The sequence below is a fragment of the Pteropus medius genome, unplaced genomic scaffold (genome assembly GCF_902729225.1).
Source record: "Pteropus medius unplaced genomic scaffold, Ma_sr-lr_union100, whole genome shotgun sequence".
Classification (NCBI taxonomy): domain Eukaryota; kingdom Metazoa; phylum Chordata; class Mammalia; order Chiroptera; family Pteropodidae; genus Pteropus; species Pteropus medius.
The window spans coordinates 1,639,779-1,653,317 of NW_024346062.1; positions in this window are offsets into that span (position 1 = coordinate 1,639,779).

Genomic DNA, 13,539 nt, shown 5'->3' on the forward strand with positions numbered 1-13,539 from the left:
GTGGTAGGAAAGGCAGGGTCATTTGATGAAATGTGATGGGAGTGTGGTGAGGGAAAGGAAGAGCCAGAAAATGCTTCCAGTTTTCAAGCAGCTGGAGACATTCTGTTGGTCTTGGATAGATAAAAAATTAAGGGGCTGGAAAGTGAGAGAGACAGTTGTCATCATTTGTGCTGCTGTGAGCTATAGAAATAATGCCAAACAATTTGAGTATAGCAAAATAAAACAGGTGAATTTATATGCCACTAAATTAGATGCATAATAATTTTAACACATGGTTTGACTGACATATTTTTGAAAGTTCCCTAAGTAAATTTCTACATAAAGTGAGTTTTCAAGGGAAAGGTTTAGCTTACTTTTAACAAAAATTTATTTCCCCAAATGCCTAAAACATTTTTGTAGTCATCACTTATATGCAAATTGTTAATGTATCATTTATAAATTATTCCTGTTTGTTCCTTCAAGCAGGTTCAGTGAGACTTCTGCTTGGCCCCATTTTGTGGTTATTTGTTCTAGTTTACTATATGGCCTTGAAAGGAAAAAGCTGACTATCTTTGAAAACAGTTCAAACTTTTCCCCCAATGCAGTCTGGCCATTCTTCCAATTATTTTGACTTAATGAGATTTTACTGTTCTTTGAAAAGGTTAATGTCTCACCATATGAATTGGCTTAGTGGAATTCAGCCATCTCCCCAAAACACTAGTGCAATGTAGTAGAAAAAGCAATGAATAAATTTAGAATCAGGAATTTGGGGTACAAGCCCTAGCTTTCCCCTACTTCATTGTGCAACACTGAATAAATTATCTTGCTTCTCTGACCTTCAATTTTTTCATCTGTAAGATGACAAATCTCGTAACACCTTTCTAAAAAAACTCCAGTTTATGTTTCTAATTTGATGGTATAATAAGCAATAGCCTCATCATTGTCAACAAATATTTACTGAGTGCCACTTGGTGATATGTTTCCAGAAAACTTAATTGTTAATTAATTATTCCCCTGGCTAAACAGACGGCAGACTAAAGCAAATAACACTGTTCAGAGGGTAAGGGAAATGGTATTAGCCTTCACTAGGCCTGGCACTGGGAAATGAAAATGTCATTCTCCCCCCAGGTGCTGCTTCCACGGGAGATTCGGGTGTATAGTTTATCATATAAACTGTTCCTATTTTCAGGTTTGCACAAGCTATGGAAGTTCTAGAAGCCATCAAATGGGTAATTCCTTTTTAGAATTCTTCATCTACTTAGGAAGGGAGAGAACTGTCTACTCACATTTAATAATAAGGTGGTAGAGTTTGGAAGCTAGAAGCCTCAGAAATTTTTTTTTTTCCATAAAGCCATTCTCAGGAGCTTGATGACTCCCAGGTTTATATCTCCAGCCTAACCATTACCCAGAAACATGCACTTGACATCCACCTGACCTTTAGACCCAAGCTAGCCCTTACCCTGGGCCCTGGGCCTCAGGCCCTGTGCCAGCTTCCTGTGGTTATCCAGGAAGAGTGTCCCCAAACTGGACCTGGTCCTGCATAGGTTCTGGTTACCAGACGCTCCTGCTCAAATTTTCTAAGTCTCTCTCTAGTGGCTAGGACTGGTCAAGGCCAGCTATGCCATCTGGGAGGGGTGCCTCCCACTTTCTTCCCTTCTGGGTGCTCGATGACCCTCTACATCCCCTTCGTATGGATCCCACTTCCACCTTACTCCTAGAGTCAACCAAGTGCTCCAAGGAGCCTGGGACTCTTATAGGCCCCTGTTCCAGGAGGGATGCCTGGTGACAGGGCTCCCAGTGGCAGGTACAGTGTTTCTGTCTCAGAATTGGGTAAGATTGGGCTGCCTGATATAGTGCTGACACTCTGCTTTTGCAGGATTCATGTCACACATAGGACAAGTTCAGGGCCCTGAGCCACTGAAGGTCCACCGCCAGCTCTTGCCTTGAGTGGCCAATGGGGGCCCTGCATTGGTTCTCGCCCATAGGGGTTCCGACTTCAGTTCTGCCCACAGTCCACAGCACTTGAGGACAGCAGGGGTGGCAATGGGTGTTCTTTATCCTGTGTGTCCTTCTCCAGACACCATCACTCCTACCACCACCACCACCACCACTGTCACCCAGTGGTCACCCGCCTCCACAGGCTCCACCACACATATCAGGCCTCCTCTAGGAGGAGACCATGCCTGACCAGGCCATCCCTAATCCTCCGAGGGCTTTCCAGTCATTGCTCCACCATATCAACAGGCTATTCCCATCAATGTCCTCTGTTCCTTAGGGATATGGTGCTATCTTGGTCTCCCCAGTTGGTATTAAATCATGCCAGATGAGAGATGGACATTCTGTGAGTGAATGGAACCTCTCTGTCAGCCCTGCCTCCTAATGGAGGTGTGTGGAAGGCAGGAGCAGTCCACATTGAAAGAGATCACATTCTAGGAGAGCACTCACTGTTCATGCCCTACAGACATGGTTGGAAGATGTACTCCTCTACATTTAACTATAAAATTCCCAACAGTAAATTTATCAGAAACTTGTCATAAAATGAATTATCAGGTACATGATCCATATATTCTGGGTATGAGAGGCACTCGTGGTCATCATCCATGAAGCACAGTTGTCACCCCTGAGAGTTGTGGAAGCCAGTATTCACAAGCTGCACCATAAGTGTAGTGTCAGGAGTACTGATGTCACTAGCATTGAACAAGTGGTATTAGGGAGCTGCAGAAACAAGATCTATATTGTTTCAGTACAAACAGTTTCCACAGAACCATGACATTGAGAGTGGTAATAGCAATGCTCTCTTTCTCTCTCAGTGGAAGATACAAAAGCAGCACATTTGACAATAAAGAACAAGAAGAGATGGTTCCTTTTCCTCAATAAGTAGAGATTGTAATCTTCATATGCACCAATTAGACAAGGAACAAATATAGAAGTATCTTTTTTCAACCCACCAATCTAAATCACATGGCAGATCCTTACACCTCATATGGGCCTATGATTTTTAAATACATTTTTAAACAAATACATTTTATAAGTCAAATTGCTAATATAGACAAATGTCCCATAAAAATATTCCCCAGAGCCCTCCACACCCTAGGAGCAGCCCAGCTTGACTCTGAAGACAGGTCCTGATCTTCCCTTGTCCACCTAAACTTGCACCTCCCATGATATCGTCCATCTTAGAATACAGCGGCTCCAACCTTGTTCAAGCCAAAATTTTGGTGTCATCCTTCACTCCTCCCTTTCTCTCACACCCACTTTCACTCCATCAACAAAGTCTGTCAAATCTACCTTCAAAATACATCCAAAATCTGACCACTTTCACTTCCTCCCTACCATTATCTCCCTGGACCAAGCCACCATTGTCTCTCTTCTAGATTATAACATAAGTTTCTCTACCAGTCTCCATGCTTCCTCCCCATTCTTCCTCAGATCTATTCTTCATAAGGTATCCTGGATGATTCTTTTAAGAAGTAAATCATATCACTCCTTGATTCAAAACCTTCCAATTGCTTCCTGTCATAGACACTGAGTTGTGCCACCCAGATGCCCCTTCAAGGAAAGATAGGCTGCCTGGCTGTAGGTAATATGGCCACAGTATCCAGCTCCCTCAAAGTCAAAGCTGCAGAGGACCTCTTTGTTAAGGGTCACATCTTTCCTAATCCACCTGCACCTGTTGCTTGAGCAAAGCAAGGGTATAAAAGTGTGGCATTTTCACCTGATGAAGGACAACTTTGACAGGCAGTATTCTCTCCAGAATTCACCACTGGGCTGGCAAAGGCATTTTTGGATCTTCATCAGAATTCAGCTCAACCTCTGCCCAATCCTAGCTCCTGCCTCTTCTCACAGATATCAGACCTGCATTGCAGTCTGAAGGCTCTGCCTGCCTACTCCTGCTTCCTCTTCTCTCTGACTTCTACGAGCATTTACTCCCACCCCCAAATCTTGTGCTTCTGTGTCTCTTGGCATCTGATTCCCAGAGGACCCTAGAATGACTCATTTTCCCTTACCACCCTATGTAAAATAGCAATGTACCCTCCTCAACACTCTATTCTTATTATTCTGCTTGTTTTTCTACACAGCAATTGTCACCACTTGCCATACATTCTTTGTTATATTTTTTGTTTGTTTTTTCATCATCTCCCCACAAACTAGAACATAAATTCCTCAAGAGCAGAGATTTGGCTTTGTTCACTTTCCTATCCAAGTGCCTAAATGATGCCCTGGATTTAGTAGAACTCAACAAATACTTGATGAATGAAAAAAAATGAATGCATGTTTGGGAGACACCTGCTAGAAAGAAGGAAACTTGAATAACTACAAAAATGTGTCATTGTCTACTTCTCTCAGACATGTAAAGAAAATTATAGAGATTGAAATTTTTTGTGATTTGCTTGTTACTTTCAAATTTGAGTCTAGAACTCAAGTGTACAGATTCCCAACTTCTTTTTTTCTAGATGCACACATGTATGCCTCAAATATTTATTGAGCATCTTCTATGAGCCAGACACTGCTAAGGGCTGAGAGATAGATGAAAATGGCACTGCTCTGCCTTTGTTCAGTCCCTGGACTAGTGAGGAAGAAAGGCAAGTCCTCACTAAAGGAGTTAAGTGCTATAATAGATATTACAGATGGTACTGTGAAGGCTCAGAGAAAAGTCACGTTAGAGAGGGCTAAGATGCCCTAAGAAAGCCTTGAGAAATATCTCCATCTTGTTTACCTCTTTCTGTTCTTCAAAGAGCCCCTAAGCTCATTCCTGCCTTGGGGCCTTTGCATTAGCTGTTCCCTCTACCTGAAGTATGATACCTTCTAGATTTTTATATGATGGTACCTTCCCGTCACTTATATCTCAGATCAAATGTCACCCCTTCAGGGAGGCCCTCCTGAATAGCTAAAGTGTTCCACCCGCCCAATCCACCCACCATTCCCTATACCTTGACTAGATGCTGTCAAATAGCCTCGCTTTTATCCTTTATAGCATTTCACATGACTTTTTTTTTTTTTTTAATTTATGTATTGTATCCTGTCTGTTTCCTCCACCCTGTGCTGTAAGTCCTCTGAGGGCACAGACCTTGATTGTTTTGCTCTCTGCTTGAGTTCTAGTGCCTGGTACACCTAAGGGGCTCATTGCATTGAATGATTATGTGGGAAAGTGTATAAAAAGATTATGTTTCTATGAAGAACAACTAGTAAGAAAGGATGGAGGTAAGAGCGGAGCATGCCAGACCAGGGGAAATGCTTTTGCAAAGAAATGAATTGGGCTGCTCTTTTTTTTTTTTATCTCCCTAGGGATTCCAACATCAGTAGTCTTCAGGTCTGGGTGATGGGATATGGGGACATGGAGTTTCATTATACCATATACCATTCTCTTTACTTTTATATTCTGGAATTTTTCATAATAAAAAAAGTTAAGGGAAGTAAAGGCTTGGGGCCAAGTAGGTAATATAAATGTATGAAGCATCTCTATTTAAAGCCTAATGGTGGGACCTAGGGTAAATTGGAGACAGCAAGCTCTGCACAAAAACATTCAAATTCAGTTCTTCTCCCCAAACTCTAGTGTCATCTAAACAGAATGAGCCTGAGTTCAGCCAGTTTGTGACCCCTGCGCATCATAAATCATGGATCCTAAACAATCTATTCACTTGGTTCTGAGAAACTTTGCTCAGAAATCCTCAAGTATCTAGAGACCAAACCTCAATAATATTGAAGAATCAGGCTCTTTTCCAAGACTTCACTTCTGCTACAGCTCTGTCTTATGGCAGACTGTTCATTTCTCTACTGCAAGATAAGAGAAAATATGTACTGGTCTCTGTGCCCACTTCCTGGCACAGAGCTCTTGAAACCTTTGTAAATTCTTAAGTGATAAGAGCACTAGGAGCATCCATTGTTCCATTGAGGCTACTCTAAGTGGGCTCCTAGATGGCTCTCTGATGGGGGCTGTTCATCAGAAAGACCAAAGCATGATTAGAAGCTTGGAATGTCAGTCCCCTTTGTTGTTTTCCAGAGAGAGGAAAGGGATCAGAAATGGAGTTAATAATCAATGTGCCTACATAAGGAAGCTTCCATAGAATCTCATTAGCATGGGATTCAAAGAGCTTCCAGGTTGGCAAAGACAGACACATTGGGGGAGGTGGGTGGCGATGTACCTCAACTCCGTGGGGATGGAAGCTCCCGTGCTCAGGACCCTGCCAGACCTTGCTCTATGTTACTCTTCATCCAGCTGTTCATCTACATCCTTTAATAAACTGGTAAACATAAGTAAGTGTTTTCCTGAGTTCTGTGAATCACTCTAGCAAATTAATTGAACCCGAGGAGAGGGTCATGAGAACCTCTGACTTATAGCCGATCAGTCAGAAGCACAGGTGATAACCTGGTATTGCAATTGGAGTCTGAAAGAGGAGAGTGGCATTCTTGTAGGACCGAACCCTTAACCTGACAGGTAGATAGTGTCAGGATTGAGTTAAATTGTAGGACACCCAGCTGGTATTGCAGAATTGCTTAGTATGGTGAAAACCCACATATTTAGTAACCAGAAGTGAAATCTTTTGTGTGAGTAGTAAAGGAAACATACAGGAAAAACTCGCAGTAGAAAACTGAATTTTTCTATACTCTTACCTTCTCCAAAACTTCCTGCAGAGGAAGCGGGTAGTTATAGCTTCTCTAAACTCCCCACTGTACCTTCTGACCATCACTTCCACCCCATTGAAAAACCTCTCCTCCTTTGAGGCTCATGTCATCCTACCACCCACCCTCTTTCCATCCCTGTTCTTTCAATTTTCTACCCAACGTCCCTTCAGCACAGTCAGCAAGGGCTTGACCACCTCTTTATAGGCTTTCTCTCTCTGCAACCTTGGCCTCCGGTCAGTATCCCAGAAAATTACAACCATCCACGAAGGTGACTCAGCCAGTGGCCTCATTTTACCAACCATTTTGTCCCCTTCAAAGTTCACTTCGGCAAGTCCACTCCTGCTGAAACTCATTATTACCTTCAATCCCGACATCCTGCCCTCGGAGCAGCCTCCCATCTGAATCCAGGTCTTAGTCCTGGATCTCCAATACTTCGACCTCTCATTCCCTTTTCAATCTATCAGTGCCTATCTAACTTCATTTTTTCCCCTTACATACAGCTGTGTTTTGCAACTTTAGCTAAATATTAGAACCACCTAAGGAACTTTGAGGCTCAAGATGACTAAACTGCCTTAATCAATGACATCAGATCCTCTGGGGGAGGAACTCAAGCATCAATATTTCAAAAGGCTCCCCAAGTGATTCCAACAAATAGCCAAGGCGGAGAACTACTCAGTGCTCCTTAAACTGGAGGAGGTTCATGGTTCATTACTTTAATCATTTTCCTACCAGGACCTTGATTTCCTCATTCTCTACTCTGCTACATGGTTCCTGAAAAGCCCAGACTTGGAGCAACCCCACTGCCCACTCTGAGCCCCACTAGAGGAATATCACAAAACTGTCAGCTTTCTCTGGAGGGTTAGTCTTACATAAGGCACTACCATGGTGGAATTTGAAGGATACCAGAAAGAGTCATGCCTTTGAGACACGCTTCTTCAGACAATAATCTTACCAAATGCATGTCACTGAGAAAAGTCATAAATATACGAATAAGAATTAACTTATTTAATGACGTAATAGCTGGAACTCTGGTTGCAAGTAACAGATATCTCCTTGAGTAAGATGTATAGCAGCAGGATGGTGTGAGTTCCTGATTGAGAATTAGCCCTGCCCCTCATATTAGCAGAATAATGCAGGGATCACAGCAGGTTTAGTGCTGTATTGAGAAAAGTTATTAAATTCTCAGAGCTGAAATAAAGAGGGACCAGATATTAACTGGAGACACCTGTATTCTCAGGGGCTGAAAAGATTAGACTGGTTCACCAGGTTCATAAAGAAAAGGTCTAAGAGGAAGACTTCTCCTTTTGGAGAGGAAGACTAGGTTTGATAAAAAACTGAGGGAGGGGAACTCAATGGAACCACTCCAAGTTGGTGGGTGTCTGGAAGAAAGAGAAGTCTTACATCTCAGTTGCTGGTTGCATGACTGGGGAGCACTGGTCTTGCCAATCTACCTCAAGCTACTACTGGAGGAATAAGTATTGAGGCCAAAGGTGTGATGGTCCAATCAGAATAGAGGAGCCAGTGAGCACCCCTCACATTCTCAGAGGTAAAAAGCATGAGCCTGTTCACCTCTTCCTAGACCCCAGAGTTGGAACCACAGAAGCTATATAAGATTGGAGGCTGCAGGCTTGTCAGAGATCCCAGCAGCATGAAGCAAAGAGGCTTTGGCCACTGAGGAATGTGATGGAAGGCTTCAGGCCTGGAGTCACCAGGTCTCTCAAAGGTTATTTGTGCTCCAATCCCTTAATGTCTTTCAGAGACAATGAGCTCCATTAGGAGTGCAGACTAACATATTGCCTCAGGAAACATCTTTTCTCTCTCTACCCATGCTAGAGGGGTACACTGCAGAAGAAGGTAGGCTTTTATGAGAGAACAGTGCACCCTCCTCCATCACTGACATGCGCACACACACAAAATCACACACAAGTCACTGGGGCCACAAGCCTCGTGTAGTGAGAGGAGCTTGGGGAGTTTGGGATCAAACTTGAAGTTTTAAAATGAATCAGGATGCGTGGAGAAAGAATCTGATTAACAATTTGGATTAGATGTCCTCTCTTGGTCCAATCGACCATGGCTGGGGGTGAGTCATCTAATATAATAATGGCTACCAGGTGGTCACCCTGTGAATAAGGCAGTCATTTAAAAGACATAGTGAACATGGCATGGGATGCTTTTCTTCCTGACTGGAAATTGGAAGACATGAAAATACTGAGCTTCTGAACAGCTAAGGGTTGCTGCAGGTATGGAGGAAGAAATGAGGAAGCACAGAGAAAGAGAAGCCAAAAGACACACTCTCTATTTAAATAGAGCCAGCCACAAACCCAACCTTTGGCCAGCTTATTTCTTCTTGATTAAAGTTTTGTTCCTATGACTTTCACATTTTTCACTGAAAGTTTCATTATTTACTTTATTTATATGGCCCCGTAGAAGTCATCTTTGACTAATATATTGCAAGGACAACATATTACTGCATTACAAACTAGAAGATGAAAAACAAACCCACAGGGACAATAAGATATCTGGAGGAACATTAAGAAGTTTAGAAAAACTAAAAACGATTGCTAAAACACACATATAAAGAAACATTAAAAAAAAAAAAGAACTACAGATATCTTAAGGATATAAGACAAGAAACCGGAATTCTATCTATCACATCTTATGCCTGGAAAATGAGGGTGATACATAGCATCGTCATGAAACATATGTATTATTATAGGAAAGTGTCTCCAGGTGACTGCCCAGAGGTATTCACCTGTCGGAAGCATATGACTGTCAAGATGAATCAGAGCTCTATAAATTAACCGGTGCATCATAGGCAGAAATATGTTTTAGGGAGAAAGACTGTAGCCATGGATTTGTGGGCAGAAGTAGGCGTGCAAAGAATGAAAAACAGAGCTAGGAAAGAAACAAACAAAAAAAATATCCTAATTCTTCTCTTTAACTGCTTATACAATTCAGCAGCTAGGCTTAAGTTTTCAAACAGGACAAGAGATGAGATGTACCAATATCACCTAAAGCACTAACATAAATTTTTTTTGGCATATGAAAGGAAGTATAATTAGAAATAATGACATTTATTTTAAAATGTATTTCCTCAAACACACTCAAGACTGGATTTATAGAACCAGATAGAGAAATTAATTAACAAGCCTGCTCTCCAGTTTCTAGGCTTTATTTATGTTTCCGTATTTTAAAAATCCAATATCCTGTTTAATGATTAAGAGCAAGAAATAGGATCCAGGTCAATGTAAAGTGTATGTTAAAGGTTTAAGCAATACATGTACACAGAATGTGGGACTCTTGCTTCCAAACACTCCCACCACCACGCTCACTGTAGATGTTGTCCCTGGAGGAGACAATCAGAGCAGTGACAGTGGAGAGAGTTGAGAAAACAGAAAGGGATCCTAGGAAAAGCCTTAAAGGCTCGGAAGTTGGACTATTCACCTCAAAAAGGGAAAGAATTGCTTCTTTAGTACTTTTATACGAGCTCCCAAATTGGCACAAGAAAAATATTAGCAATACAGTCATGTGCCACGTAACAATGGGGATATATTCTAAGAAATGTGTCCTTAGATGGTTTTGTCAGTTTTTCAAACATCATGGGGTATAGTTCCATAAACCTAGATGGTATAACCTCTTGCACACCTGGGCTCTATGGTACGGTCTATTGCTTCTGGGCTACAAGCCTGTACAGCATGTTACTGTACAAAACAACACGAGATTAAATCAAGTACATGAGAAAATGATGCAACCCAGAGATGCAGTAAACAGGAGATGTTTGAGGCTACTGCCAGCATTAATAAAACATGCTGTTTTACATTAAACTTGTTTTTATATGTAGAAAGAGTACACTCTAAAATAAAGATAAAAGGTATAGCATAGTAAATATATAAACCAGTAACATAGTCATTTATTATCATTATCAAGTAGTATATTCTGTACATAATTGTATGTGTTATACTTTTATACAACTGGCAGCCCAGTAGGTTTGTTAATATCAGCATCACCACATGAATAAAGCATTGCACTTTGATATTCCAATAGCTACGATGTCACTAGGAGATAGGAATTTTTCATATCCATTATACCTTATGGGAGCACATATATGCGGCCCGTCATTGGCCAACAGTCATTATGTGGCACATAATTATAATATATTTGTCACGATCCTTTAAACTCTCATCTCAACAAAACATTATGTCATTGGTTTCCTATTTCCACCTGGGAATTCTTGAAGATGTGAAATATTTGTCCCATTAGATCCATATATTTCTAGGAAGTTTTTGGATTTCCTGGAAATATTTTGTGTAATTTAAAAAGAGCCAACAATAATTCTCACTCTGCAGACTCTGCTTTAAAAAGTAATGAGAAATGTTGGAATACACAGAAAGCTTTTTGAAAGTGAGATCTATGACTTTGTTGAATAATAAAAGGGAGAAAGAAACATTATTAAATATATTTAGCATTAGAATGGATTAAATGTTGTAAGTAAAACTATACTTTTGAGAATAATCTGCCCACATGTAATTCTTTTGTTTACAGATGGAGTGGCATATTAAAATATTTGTTATTTGTTCATTCATTTGTTGATTCAGTAGCATTTATTGAGAGTCTACATCTATGGGCAGACACCATGCCAGGTGCTGAGGTGGAAGAAAGAATAAAAATAGTGATAATAATAACTACGATTTTCTGAGTGTTTATTACATAACTATTTCTTTGAGCTCCACAATAACACTATGAGCTACATATTATTATTTATAGTTTCCAGAAGAGGAAACTGAGGCTTGCCTGAAGTCACTTAAATTAAAAGGATGGAGCAAGAGCTAAGCCAGAGGTGGCCCCAGCATCTGCTGCTCTTATTCATCAGGTATATGCCTTCCTGAATTAAGCTAATTAATTTAGAATTAAGTTCAAAATAGCAGTCAACATATTCTTGACACATAGTAGACTCTTAATAAATATTTGCTAAATAAATTGAAACTGGATCACCAAATTTGTATTTTGATTTCAGTTTTTAGAAAAGAGTATGTACCTCCTTATTCTGTTTGGTGGATGTGACTGTAAATAATCATAATGTAACCAACAGCTTGTGAATATTGTTTTGGTCATCCTTGATACTCTTACTATAGTTGTCAGGTGTGAACCTTCTAGATAAACAGAGTTTGAGAATAAATTGCCGATTTTAGAAGCTTACATGGTAAAATTCCAGAACCTAACACTTGTTTTCCTTTACAGATTATTCATATTTTGGTCTTGACTGAAGTTGCTGGAGCTTTATGAGCTAATTTAAATTGAGCATTTAAAAAAAAGAAAGAAAGAAAGAAAAACACTAATTGCCATAAGAATGGTGTGTGGTACAGGGACACCTGGGTCCTATCCCAGGTCTGCTATGGGCTAGTGGTATGACCATTGAAAAGTATACCTCTGAATCTGATTCTGAAATAGGTCTTCCAACTGTGATGTAACTCCAAGATTCCCCAGAGGTCGTTTAAAGGAAATCAATTTGAGATCCTCAACTTACATTTGAAAGGACTGTTTCCTACAATTAATCTGCCTAAAAACACACATATGGTCCAGATGTTTGTGGGTTCTCTTTCCTACCTTTCTTTAATAATTACTTGCTCCCCCTCCCACCATCAACATTATTTAAAAAGCACACCTTTCACTCACCCAGAATCTTTCTACACTGCATTGTAAAACCTGAGATGTAAAAACCTCTGGGGCATCAAACACACGGAGACTCCTAAATACTGGTGTTGAGAAAGCGAATGATTTTGATGATCAATTAATCTTTTTGCAAATCAGGTAGTTCTTAGTTCTTTGCTATCAATATAATTGAAGTAGAACATGTTAGCTGATACTGCATTAATAATATATCATTACATAATTTCTGATGTGAAACTTGGAAGGAGTTAAGAGAATTTAGTAATAGTGCTATAACAAAATATTCTTCTTATCTGCTTATTTGTGTGATTAAGGTTTCTCAGAACTTGTATCTATAAAACAATAAATAGACACAGAATTGATGAATAACTGTTTTACTCTAGCCATAAATAATATTCAAACATTGATACATAAACTAATTGAAAAATAGTTTTACTCATCTAATTAAGAAATGTATTTCTAATAAAATTTTACTATTTATAATTACATACCAAAATTTTCATATATTTATATTTTTAAAATCTCTATGTTAATAATTATAACTCAATCTGGAAGACATTTTTAATACTTTGAGACTGATCACAAAAAACTTATAATTTTTAAATTTAAATAAATACTTTTTTTTGTAGAAAAGTTTGATATGTCTATCCACAGAAGGCTTTCAGGCATATAAAGATATAGCATTGAGAAGGGGACAAGGAGTGGAATGAGAATACAGATTTAAGGAAGAAAAATAAACACTACTGTTAAAGAGCTCATTAATGTATTTTTTAAAGAGATGAAGGCAGAAACCAAATTGATTTGAGATTTTGCTTCTAATTAATACATTTGGCTTTTTAAAGTATCAATTTATATTAAGTTAGGAATTACATCCTTTGAAATTATTTAAAGCAATGATTTTTTAAAAAATTAATAACTTGAAAATGTGTGAGGGTGTCAATTCTTTTGTTTTGTTTTTAAATTATCTCGGAAGTTAATGCAGCAAGAAAGTTTTAAAGCTGTTGTATCAAAGATCTGGGGTTCATACAAACTCTAAAGAATCTGTGGCTTTACTGTTTCAAAATTTGTAGTCAAAGAAATGAACACATTGTGATGTCAATGGTGGTAAAAACCACTGTTTCAGAAAATTATCCTATTAGCACTATTAGTCCTCATAACACCTTATGTGCAATCAGGTTTAATTAAAGTGGCTCTCATGAAAAATCAACATTCATAAATTTGAAGAACAAATTGTAGCGGTTGATATTAAATCCAATTTAATATTCATTC